The sequence below is a fragment of the Bicyclus anynana genome, chromosome 4 (genome assembly GCF_947172395.1).
Source record: "Bicyclus anynana chromosome 4, ilBicAnyn1.1, whole genome shotgun sequence".
Classification (NCBI taxonomy): domain Eukaryota; kingdom Metazoa; phylum Arthropoda; class Insecta; order Lepidoptera; family Nymphalidae; genus Bicyclus; species Bicyclus anynana.
The window spans coordinates 18,788,108-18,801,572 of NC_069086.1; the positions used below are offsets into that span (position 1 = coordinate 18,788,108).

The window sequence follows — 13,465 nt, forward strand, 5'->3', positions numbered from 1 at the left end:
AAGATTACCTGTGTTGTTATTGGCTTTTAACCCTGACATCAGAATCCTCATCTATAGTTTTAAAATACGAATCCTTTTATAAAATACATATGAGTATACCATTAAAAGCCATGAGAAGTATCAAAGATATACATACCTACTTGAGTAGGTACAGGTCTTTACAAATGTGAGTTTGAAACCACAAAAATATAATTCTGATAATTGCAAGTAGGAAATAAGTCTTATTGGAATCTGGGTTATTATTTCTGTGTATTAAATAATACTAATTAATCATTTTTCAAATCATTAATTGATTATTTCTGGAAACCTCAATTTGTATTAAACTCGTATTATTGAATTGCAATGTCATCAATATAATTGTAATGTACAGCACAACCCAACATCAGTAGTAAGTTCACAGTGAGTTAAAGTGGTGGATTATAGTATTAGACACAATGTCTATGAACTTAAAGACATTTCAAACCAAAGGTTGCAAAATTATGAGGTCTATCTATATAAGACTCTCAGAGCCATTCAAGGGGCAAGAATGTTTGCTATGTTCCGAGTATCTTTGTGTGAGCAGGTATAAGGAGATCTAGGAAAAACGAAACGAACTATACTACAGCCTTTCTTGATGAGTACTGTTTACCAACAAACAAATTAAAAATGAGGGTATAAATGACTAGTCATTTCACACCTAATAATAATTATAATTAACTTGGTCTTAAATTAATGAAAATAAATTTGATTAAGCTTAGAGCAACTAGAGATATGGTTAATATATTTTATATAACAATTCAATTCAATTCTTCTTTATGGCTTAATAAATGAGTTATGAAATGACATGCGTTTTCTACCTTCATTTCTAATTTCTTTGTTGGTAAACAGTACTTATCAAGAAAGGCTGTAGTATAAGTTACTTACACAGGTCTTTGAAACACAATGTTGTGTAATGGGCAATTCTAAGGTGTTGGAACAGCAAGCCTGCCTCCTGTAAGAACAAGCAATGGCATTGGACAGGCAACTCTAAACTCTTTACATCAAGTCTACATACAGCCGTGGGCATCCAACGGCTGATAATGATGATGATAATTATTGCAAACCAATGTTAGAGTTAGTTTTGGAAAACACTCATACAAGTGGAGCATGAGTGACGTCATATCTAATGACAATACAATGAAGAACAATGTGTATGTAAATTAAATATTTGAAGAAGTGATAATTTCTTGTGGATTTTGTTAAATGTGTTTAAATATAGCCTGCTGAAGTTGGTATTGTGAAATTCAGTACATTATTTGGAATTAAATATTTGGTCTTATCAGTAAGAGAGTATAAAAATAGTGACATAGAATAAAAGTAACTTTAAATGTAAAACGTTAGATAGATGTATGTTAGGAACAATTCTGTCATACATGATTGTTGCATAATAGTTTATGCAGCACATGCAATGAAAGCTCTAAAGGAATAAGTTTTCCTGTATCTTTTCACATTTCCATTCACACCTGTTGGAATCCTATTTTTTCCTATTTCCAGATATGCAGGTTTCCTTGCGATGTTTTTCCTTCACTGTTTGAGACATATGATATTTAATTTCTTAAAATGCATATAACTGGAAAGATAGAGGTGCACACCCCAGACCGGATTCAAACCTATGTCTTCTGGAATCAGAGGCAGAGGTTATATCCATTGGGCCATCATGGATGATTGCTTGTAACAAAAACTGCTCTCATAAAGCTCTCAGCAAGCATGACTTTAAGTCATGCTTGCTGAGAGCTTGATTAATAGATTCTGTTAGTGACATCTGTTACAACTGCTCGGTCACGCCGATTTGAAATATTTTCGTGATTATTTATTATAAATAGCCATCAGTGATTTCCATTCTACATAAACGCAAAAGAAAGTTATGCAGTTTTGAAAAATTTTACAAGATCTTTCACATTATTTACTTTTACATAAAAAAGGAGGAGGTTTTATAAGTCGAAGCATACATGTTTTTTAAAAAAGAAGATTTGTCATTTGTTTTCCCCTCTAGTTGTCAGAAAGACTAGTGGTGGATACGGATAGTCCAGCAGGCAGTGATCAAACCTGTGACGTCTCAGATTTTAGCGTTTTTATCCTGATTTTTTAATCAAAATTAAATGTCCCGTTCCGTTCCGTTTTGCGGGTATAACTTGACCGTGCGTACCGCACCGTCCTGAAAAAAGCGCGAGCGGGTGGCACACTCAATTTTCAGACTATTGTTCGAAATGCCATATTTTTCTAATGATATAACTTTTTGATTTTAATTTGTTTTTTTTTTATTCAGAAGACGAGTAAGACATTTTCTGTCACGTAAACCTACCTACGATATTTTTTAACGATGTCCCGCTTTCGACGAACGGATCCCACTTTTTTCACTCAAAAATTCCGACTTGGCAAATAAATCTGGCAACGCTGGTCCAGCCCCTTTACCGTGAATCTGTTAAGGCTTTAACAAAATATTTTATTAAACCCTTATTAGTACACTGTTGAGTGTGGATGCTGAGATCACCCTACAATTATCAATAGTTACATATGTCAAGATTTTGTTTTATTCTTTAGAAATTATCCCTTGACTACAATCTCACCTGATGGTAAGTTATGTTGCAATCAAAGATGGAAGCTAACTTCTTAGGAGTAGGATAAAAAACCAGATACCTTTTAGTTTCAAAATATATATTTAAGTAGAGATTCAGATATATACATGATACATCGTATCATACTCGCCTCAGAGTAGTCTTCACAAAAAAGTTATGCAAAATCTTTGCGAGAAACAAGTTTACCTCAGTTTAGTAGTAAAACTTACTAAATCGCGGTAAGTAAGTAGCTACATAATACAGCTAGAGTATTTAAATCAACTAAGTTCAATATTAAGTTGTTACATTTATTTAAAAAATATAAATTAGTAGATTAAAGTTAAACGCGTAATACCTATCGGGTCACGGCCGAAATACTTATTCGAACAAATGGTCACGCACTGCCGTTTTTTCTAGACAAAAATCTAGTTGATTGGAAGTCGAACATCGCTTAAACGGCTATAAAAAGTGTAAACGCGTTTACGATTCGATATACGTCTGTGCCAAGGCCTGCCTGCTGCCTGATGAGGAAAGATTTAAATGTTACAGCCAAGGTTCCAGGGGACTAACTTGTCATATTAATCACCTAAGGGCCTATGTTTGAATGGACACATGAACTGGGGAATGACCTCAGAAAAACCAGTAGCCTAACTGAATTTTAATAAGCTTCTCTTGAGATATATCACGTAGGGAGAATTCCGACCACGGCCACGAAATCAACCTCTGGACTGAACTCACTCAGCCCAGTAACACCATCGGTCTTCACGCCCAAGTGAATCAAAGCCCGAGAGGCTACTTTTTATCCCGATAAAATACAAGGTTCCTACGGGATTTGTGAATAATAGAATTTCACAAGTACGAAGTCGCGGACGTATAAAATATAATTTTGGAAAACGACGCAGCATCGACTCAAGAAGAAAAAAAATTCCAAGTAAAAAATATTGCACCCTGTACAGTATTTTTACTTGGAATTTTCTTTTGGCAACCGAACCATAAAAAGTGGTCGCGATAACAAGTTTGACTATCGCTATGCACCGATCACGTTTCACTAAACATGACTTTTTTGAAAGAATAATAAACGATAAAGTGCTCAACAACTACACTTCCCTCACCCAATACAACAACATTATAACAACTATTACATACTGCTTAATATGTATAGTATCATAAAAATGTGCAATAAAAACTATTAAAAAAAAGCAACAATGTTTTTTAAATATACAACGTAAATATCTATGCATCTAAGATATTTGTGATTGCTATTACGTCGCGATTTCCACATACGCGAAACGCCGTCGATCTTACTATTCTTGTATTTTACAATTGTACTCGGTATATTTTTATAGTCATTTAAAAACTTGCACTTAATATGATTTTTATAATTTAGATTTGGTACGCTAACTAGTGTACAATAAATAATACCTATACCAAAGTCGCAACAACAAAATAAAATCGGAAAAGTCACGGAAGTGTGAGTTGCTTACAGCGAAGATGTTGCAAAATTTAATTGCTCTTGTACACACTCGCTAAATGCAGTAATAATGTGTTAATTATACAACTAATTATGTATAAAATAAACATCGGCATACAAAGAGCAAGGTTCTTAACGTTAATGATTTTTAATTGGATTTGTACGAATTGTAATTATGAAGCACCGCTCGGCCTCTGCTCTAATTGTACCTGATCGAGGTCTAAACATAATACAATACTCGTATATCCAGTCATTATTTTGATATTCGTTATTGTTTGTTTTGTGTAAATTAAGTACCTACATAAACAGTACCTAAATGTAGGGATAATATTATAGAAAAGATATTTTGATTGTTTGTTTCTTTGTATTGAAACTAGGCTCTAAAATTACTACCAGATTTGATAAATTCACTGTTGGGAAGTTACACTGTCCCCAAGTGTTATAAGCTACATTTTATCCCCGTACTCCTACGGGAACCACGCTAGATGTCAGTTTTTAATATTCGTAGATTGAGCCAGGGATGTACCAAAACGCTACTGGCATTATTTTATTGTTTTGTAAGTTAGTAGGTCTTGTATAAAAATTACATAATAAATACGATAGTTATATTGTTGTTTGTAAAAAAGTCACGTTTGACCGATAAAATATACTATAGGCTACAGGAAGACTGCCTTATTGCAGCAGTCGTTAGCATAAACGTTTAATAATCAGGCGTTTTTATGTTTGAGTCCTGGGTAAGTTATGCAGCATTGGGCTGGTATTGCCATACACAATATTCGTAGCAGTCCTATCTTGGAAAGTGAGTAGGGTCCAAAAAAAACATTAAATCGTAGCCAGAAAAGCATCATAAAACATTCTTTAAATCGGTATAAAAACGCTTTATCGAACAACTACGCGAAGATTAGACAATCTGTCAGGGTGTGAATTGCGAGCATGTTGCCATGATAAAATTCTTAATTAATGTCAGCTAATGAAAAAATACATTTCATTTATTTAATTAAAAAAAATGCAGGTTTAAATTTTTTTTTTAGGTTTTATGCCCTATATTGTTCTTTTAAGTTTAAAATAATTTGTTCCGCTTACCTGACAGTCAGAATAAAGGCCTAGCGTCCATACAAAATTAGGACATGTCCTTTCGGTCTGACCGCATAGACTTTGAACTATGAAGGCCTATGTGAATTCTATTTTGAATAAATATTTAAATTAGAATGCGGAATCAGTATTTCGGTGCCTTATGAATTTTTATTGGCAAGTTTGATAATGTTATAATTTTGTTACATAGTCTATTATGTAAACAGAGAAAGGGGTTTTATTTTAAATATATTAATATTTTTTTATAGTATAAATTCATTTCGATGAAAATCGAATTAAACGAATTTGGTTGAAGAAGTATTATTGAGTGTTATAATTAACTAGCGGACAGTTTTTCACAAATCACACGGGAACCATGGATTTTTCCGGGATGAAAGTAGCCTATGTGTTAATCCAGAGTGAAATCTAGAGGTTGTAGTTGTACAACTAAACTTAAATCATTATCAAAATGAATTACTTAATAATCAAAAGGATATTATAGAGATAAGATTTGCCTTTTACAGTATGTTAATTAGTCATATAGTTTCGGACATAGACAAAATTTTGACCCACATAGTTCCTGTTCCCAAAAGAACACGGAGTAAAAAAAAATCCTACGACATTCGCAAATAACGTAGCTTTCTATCGGTGAAAGAATTTTCAAAATGGGTTCTGAAGATCCAGAGAGAGAAACATCCTACCGAATGAGAGTTGTACCAGCGTGTACCGCGTAAACCGCTATTTTAGATCAGTGGCTGACAAATTCTGAAAGTGGCCCGACCCACAAGAACTTGACCCGGATAGTTTTTATCAGCGGGTTGCCCAACGTGGCTGATAGCGTCGCCGTGAGCGCAGCATGCTCGGAGTGCGATATCATTACCATTATCACCACTGCGCATCCTGTGGGTGTCAGTGCAGTAATCTGTCACGAATTTAATTGTGTTATCTATTTATCACAGACCTTTATATTTGAAGCTGTTCGCCGAAGTTGCTGTTTTATTGACGGAACAAGCCTGTCTATCTTATTAGATAGACAGGCTTGTTATAAGCTATTGCTTATAACAGAACAATAATTCGCATAGGGTTGATCCATTGGCCTGCTCCAGTCAGTTAAGTCTCATCTATCATGTGCCTGTAATTACACCGTCCCTTTATACCGGAACGGAACCCACCAGTGTTTCTTGGTGGCAGATAAAAACAGTGGTAGAGTTTCATAGAATAAACTATATAAGCTCGTTACTGAGACCAAGGGTAGAAAGTAGCCGCAACCGTAAAACAAGCCAGATTCAATTTAGAAATTATGAAATAAAAATGTAAAACTCGTTTGTTTTTCATCAAGTTGTTTCTACTTTAGGAAACTGTTCATTAAGTTTTTTGCTCGTTACTCAAGCCAGCAACATTTCCGCGAAAAATGTACTTTTAGATGTTTTATTTGTTCTGGGCACAAAAAATGCTGTTACAATATTTTAGGTTTAAATTGAAGGCGAATTTCTGATGGTTTTATTAAAACAACTAACGGAGATATACTCGTTAGATTTAGTAAAAACAAAGAAGTTACATAACTTGTAGGTTGTAGGAGAATAAACACTTCATGCTTTATGTGGTAGTTAGCAAGAGCGATATAGTAAACGACTACGCAATAGCGTTGTTTCCATTTCACAGAAATCGTGTGCCAAAGCAAAGGTCAAAGCTTAAAAATGCAATTTGGCAGAAATGCAAAATGAGAAATTTGGACGCTATCCGGCGTCGCCAAACTTTTCCAACTTGTTTTATTTTGACCTGTATATTTACGGTGTACCTATCTATTATAGACATTGGTCAAAGAATCTTTAATTTAATTCGACAGGATGCATATCCTCATCATGCATGCATCATTTCTCAGTAAAATGTATTAGATTATGAAAGATATTGCTTTAAAGTTGAATCTTTAAAAATAACTATGTTAGATAATTTTATTGTGTACCGACCTAGTATATTTATGAGTAACGAACAATAAAATTTACTGGCGTCAGACTTCATTTCGAAAGGGATTAATTTATTTACAGTACCGAGTACGTACATCAGGTTAGGCACACTACATTCGCAGATAGCAGGTTTTGAAGTACAATTAATTTCAAGTGGAGGACGTATAATGTACATTATCATTACACTATACTTGTTTTCGAGGAGACATTTCTCGCAAACAATCGAGCATTGGACACTTGGGTAAACTGGCAAAACACTCATTGTGACGCAGTGCAAACAACTCTTGAGGCATGTTTGTTGAACATTGTTTTTGCGACTGCATATGCTGTAGAACAATGTGTCGCTATCAAACGATGGACGTCTTATTTCATAACTAGCTTCTTATGCCGCATGCCGCTTGTTTACCACACTATAATCATCATCAAGTCAAGTACAAGCTCATCTATATTAGCTTTCTCCTCAATATTCTGTCTCTAAATTGTATATGTCAATTTAAAATTTTCCCGTGTGCAGTTGGATGATCTTTTCTTATTCAGATTCTTGGCACATTGCTTTGTCTTTAAACACGTTTTTAATATAGATTTATTAAATTGTATTTTTAAAACATGCATTTTATAATATGACACTGAATTTTCCTATAACTTCATCTCTTTTGCGTTCTTGATTTAATTAAACAAATGTGTGAGGTGGTTTTTACCGTACTGATGTACCTGTTGTAATAAAGCAGGAAAGATAACTCCACGATATTAAGAATAGATACAATGTTGGTATATTTTTTAGTTATTAGTTATAGTTTTCATAACACAAATATTATTATTTGTTTAAGGTCCTTTTCCTAGATTGTTCCATAACTATCTTCTACTAGTTTTTTTTTCCGGCCTGTAAATTATCTATACTAATATTATAAAGCTGAAGAGTTTGTTTGTTTGTTTGTTGGTTAGGCTATATATTATTCCCATATTCCTACGGGAACGGAAACCACGCGGGTGAAACCGCTCCGCGTCAGCTAGTACTTAATATAAATAATGATTCTCATTGCCATTTGATGATCCCACTAGGTATACCTTCCTTTCAATAAATAGGAACTGTTATAGAGAATATATTTATATATATATTTGAGGCAAGGCGTTAACTTCGCACGCCATGTTGAGACACAAAATAATGTACGATGTAAACGGATATCTAGGTATTATGTCCAAATTGTGTCCTTTGTAAATTAGGTATGAGTATGTAAAAAACGCGGAAACCAGTGTCAAGACTCGTCGAAAGAGTCGACATGACCTTGCCATTGTCTTGCGTTCGGTGGGCAGGCAGACACGGCGACGACACGACGGTCGGTCAAAGTCACTGCCAAGTGCCAACTTACCTTCGTCCTCCATTTTGATATGCTGCCGTACTTCTTAAAAAAAATATTTATTGTAAGTGAGTTTCAAATAGCACAAAACATACTAATCTAATGATAGAGTTCAGTTGAAATCAATAACTAAAATTAGTGGTAGTAACATCCTTTTCGTATTGATGAGGATGATATTACTATTAGACCTGTTATTGTAGTTTCGCACATTACAAGAACTTCCGATTGCGTTCGTCATAATTTATACACAATGATCTACGCTTACGTTTAAAACTGATGGAATATGTAATAGATAAAATAGACCCTGTCATAATACTGGAGCCTCTGCCTTTCTAAAATTCTAATGAATAAGTCATTATGTCTCTGTTGATAATGTTACGAAATCTGTCAGGTTGGCGTGATCAGGCACACTCGTATTTCGTGCCTGTCCACACCGCATGTAACCGAAGCGACGTGACAATTTATCCTATTGATCGCTCCAACGGCGTGCGGTGCCAACGTCCTTCCTTTAATGTGCTTGACAGATCATCAATTTGCCGACATTCGAGAATCGGACACATTGCTCTAGTACGTTCGCTATATTGCTGTATAATATATTTGGTTTTAGTGGATACGTCTCGATTCTATCATTATTTCATATATAGTATGGTGAAACACTCGTAACGAGCTCATGCTGTTTTTTTTAACTGAGCTCTAAATTCCTCTGTGACATTCAAAGCACAATATTATTTTACATCAATGTTCTCTACTTTGGTAATGAAACTGAAATTGACTACCAAAATTATCGTAAGTTTGCAAGTTTGCACGAAGTAATGGACTTGGCAACTTGCAACTCCTGTGCTGTGCAATTCTGCCAGTAATCCGTCAGTCTATCATACACCAATTTCACAATCTTATTGGATGCGTTCCGTCATGGTTGTTATATTGAATTTTGTATCTCTAAGAGTCCGGTTACTTTTGGTTTAACTTTTATCAAGGAGTAAGCGCTCGTACGTGAAACGCAGATGCTCGTTGCAAATAGAGATAGTATGCACGCAACCGTTATACAACGCCGGTCAGCGAAACTAGTTCGGACTCGGTTTCGGCTGCACACCGCCGCTGACCCTAATGGTTGACCCCGATTGCTGTAACTGATGTATTGGAATCTAATGCTTCATTGTGTTTACAGTTTTAACGTTTATATATTTTTCTATAATAAATAGGTGTATACTGTAGAAGTACCTACTATTATTTAAACATTAACATCAATTTAGTTCGTGTCTCCCAATCTCTACCTAAGTACTAAAACTATGAAGTCTATAGAAGCACATGTGATTATATGAAAGACCGAGGAAGATCAGTGAGTATTCCGATACCCAATGGTTGCTAGAGCGGATGATGTTTATAAATTTGAAAAAGCTTGCAAAAAATGAAAAGTCACGTTTCAATGACCCATTTGGACACAAAGATGAATAGAAAGGGAGTAACGACTCCTCTTGTTTCCTCATGCCGACACGACTTACAAGTTTGCAGTCAAATCGCGTGTGTGATCAGCGGTGTCAATGAACTTGCGGCTTGCTCTCAGCCAATTGTTATCGTTTAGCGTTTATATTCTAGCTCGCGACCGTCTCCTTTGTCTATTCCTACTATTCCTAATATCGCCCAGCCTTGTCTTCTTCAATGTATCATTTATCAATTCAATGCCTTGTACAATTATTTCGTTGTTATAATTTAGATATTAATCATTTACCTGCTCTGTTTTTGCACGTTCAACGAGCTGGTTTATCCAATGACCCAGATATACCTACATTTTTAAATTATTTGTCGTGCGAATGAATAATTTTTCTATTCTTACCTATCAATTTTATCCTTACAACACATTGCCTAATTTACGGCTACATATTTTATAATTCTACATGCCAATCATATTATCCAATTATTTTTCTTTATTAGAAATACGAGCATGAGGCAAACCCTTAACGATTTTCAAAAATCATATTACATCAATTCAGCCACAAACCGCCTTGGCAATTCTATTTCAATAACGCGGCGTCTCTGAAATCTCATTTGTTGCTGGCTCATCAATAATATCTTCATCGTAGGTAAGTGAAGACGTTGCCCTCGTCGAGTTGGTATATGATGAAATCTGATTGTAATATGCCGGCGTATTTGTAATTCTTCTATATTATAATCTAAATGATACCTTGTTTTTAAGTTAAACAACAAATAATAATATTAGTTGTTTAGTTTACATCTTTTCGTAAAACACCGCCTCATGTTTTTATAACAATCGAATGAAATTGATGTATGAGCACGATCCTAATACATTAGCATTAGATACAGCATTACTTCCTATTATTCCACTTCATACGGCAATAATAATTGTGGGCATTTGATGCAGCAGTAAATAATATTGAAGCATTTTAAAAAACTACAAGCTGATATGATATCATTGATATTACTGTTTGTGATAAGATTCGAGTGCTATTCTAGCGCATATCGCGGTTCGCAGTCGACCTTGGGTTGTACGATAAGAACGGATTAAAATATACAATCAAATCAAAACAAATATCTTATACTAATTAATTAATGGTATGTCAAAAGTTGTAATTTCTAATTTATTAATAAAACGGTTAATTAGTAATTATATTGTATTGATCGTCAGAGGCTACTTTTTAACTGACTTTAAAAAAAGAGGAGGTTATCAATTGAGTTTGTTACAATTTTTAATATATTAATATTATAAATGGCGACGTGAGTTGTTTGTTTGTTACGCTTTTACTACTCAACCGATCATAATGAAAGTTTGTATAAATAACCAAAATAGACCAAATGGATATATACTAATTGAAATAAAAAATATTTAAATCTCTATAGCCTACTATGGTCAATTTAATAGTATCCGTGCTCATTATTTTTTGTCTATTGATTTCTCGTATATGCTAAGCAATGATTTCTAACACAACAAAATCAATGTGGCATAGATAATGCCAGTCACCTACATTTATCTCTTTGTGTCAGATATGTGTCTTCACCGCACGTGGCACCTTCCCATAGTTGTTCCTATTGTGTATACGTCTACGTTTCACCAGTTCTCTGTAATTCCTGATAGCTATGAGTACGTCATTGTGATCGCTGCTAGCGGTTCTCAATCATTACATTTCCTCGCGTTAGATAACTTGTAGAAATTGTGCGCTTTTCCGAGAAAAGTGTGGCAAGTTTTTGTTGAATGTTATGGTTTCTTAACGTTGTCGAGAGTGCCAACCTGATGTTTCTATTTGTCATAATTGATTTCCGTATTCCAAGGTAGTATTCCTTATGTCTGTCTAGTTTAGAAATATTGCTTACTTAGTTAATGTAGGTACCAGATTAATTAGCAGAATGCTTAATAATCTGATCGCATCTGAATGTTGTATAGTCAACATCTTTGTCTGGGGTCTCAGTTTCGGGGTGTAACGTGCGTAGAGGATTTTCTCTCGGAACTGGGTGACGTAGTATGTTTAACATTTGTCAGTTTTTTACAGATGATAGCAAAGTAGGTCAACTAATTACTAATTATTACTTCCTATTCGAAAACTAAAATCTTTTATCATACTACATCAGTACTAATTATTATTAATTTTGTAATTAGTACTAATTTTTGATCCATTACGTTATTAGTAGCTTATAACATATATATTATGATTTAATTATGTTCAAATGTATAATCTAATGCATCGGAAAATTTAACCTATTGCTTGTATAAACATATATATATTTACTTTGATGTTCAAGGAGAATGTGCGTTTTGATGTAACAATAATACGAGGTATTGCGTTGCCTGCCTTCACATAAGATTTGTTAGTTCCCGTCGACTGTTGGGTACTTTAGTACATTTGATGGATTGTTCGGTTAATTAAAACATAATTAACGCTAAGAATGCTGTTTGACTGTTTTATTCAACCTCCCGTTGTTTGGTATTTGGAAATGAGGCAACTACGTCCTACATTCTTTATTACCATGATTTGTTTTTAATTTATCTCAGATTTTGTTTTACAAAACTTCAATAATCTCTGCGCTGTTTTGTCATTTCCCAATGCATATTAAACTTCCTTTTAATATCATAACTTGCTTCAATTAGGTACACGTTGTATTATATTTCATTGACCTGTTATTCCTGAACGTTACGTTATATAAACTTCTATTACTTCTTAAATAAAAAAAACATTGTCAGTATTATTTTACCTCTAGTAGTGTATGAGTCATGTTTAATTTTTATTTATAGTATGTACCTAAATAATATGAAACTGAAACTTGTTTTACGAATATGTACCTACACTATAAAAGTAACTCGACAGCTGCTCGTTTTAATAAATAAATGTCGCAATTTTTTAATTTTAAATTTCATTTTCAATCCTGTCTTGTATGCAGAAGAAAGTAGAGTCGATTGCTTCCATGAATCCTTGACATTAAGGAAGTTAATTTGGGAAATAGAAGTACTCGTAGAGGTTTATACTATTTATAATATTTTTGGTTGTCCTGTGTTATTGTTAAGTGATAATGTAAACTTACTAAACGGATTTTCATGTTGTTTTTTTGTTTATAATAATACACTCTTGTGTGTATTATTATTTTTTAGTTGGTCGTCGATCTTACTTTTACTGTTTATCGACACCGAAGATGTGGTGCAAAGAAACGCAGCAAAAAGCTATTCTTACAGAAAAAGAGGGCAAGTTTTTTGAAACCTTGTTACGGTATTGTGGCCGCATTTAAGAGCAGCATTTAAAACATTAATCCATCAATGCAATGTGCAACGCTCTGACAGCTGGCCCGCTCTGTAGATCATTAAAACTGGTATAATACTTGTGAACTGAAGATTGATTAACTGGAGCTAGATCTTGTCTTTGTAACGTGACACTCGGGGTTTGTAAAGCGACGTTTTGACATTGCTTGAGGTTTTTGTTAAGTAGAGCAAGGGATATTATTCTTCTCTAGCTATTCGTTTAGTTAGAGAAGTATTGAATATTATTAGTCAAGGTACTAGAAGTAGGTATGGTCACGTGAAGAAAAACT

General features: G+C 34.1%; 1 protein-coding gene across 1 annotated transcript in view; it reads left to right on the top strand.

Annotated features, from left to right (window-relative positions):
• The window catches only part of LOC112049170 (uncharacterized), an 81,007-nt gene that overhangs the window by 1,212 nt on the left and 66,330 nt on the right, over positions 1 to 13,465 (top strand). The gene's annotated exons all lie outside the window — the stretch shown is intronic.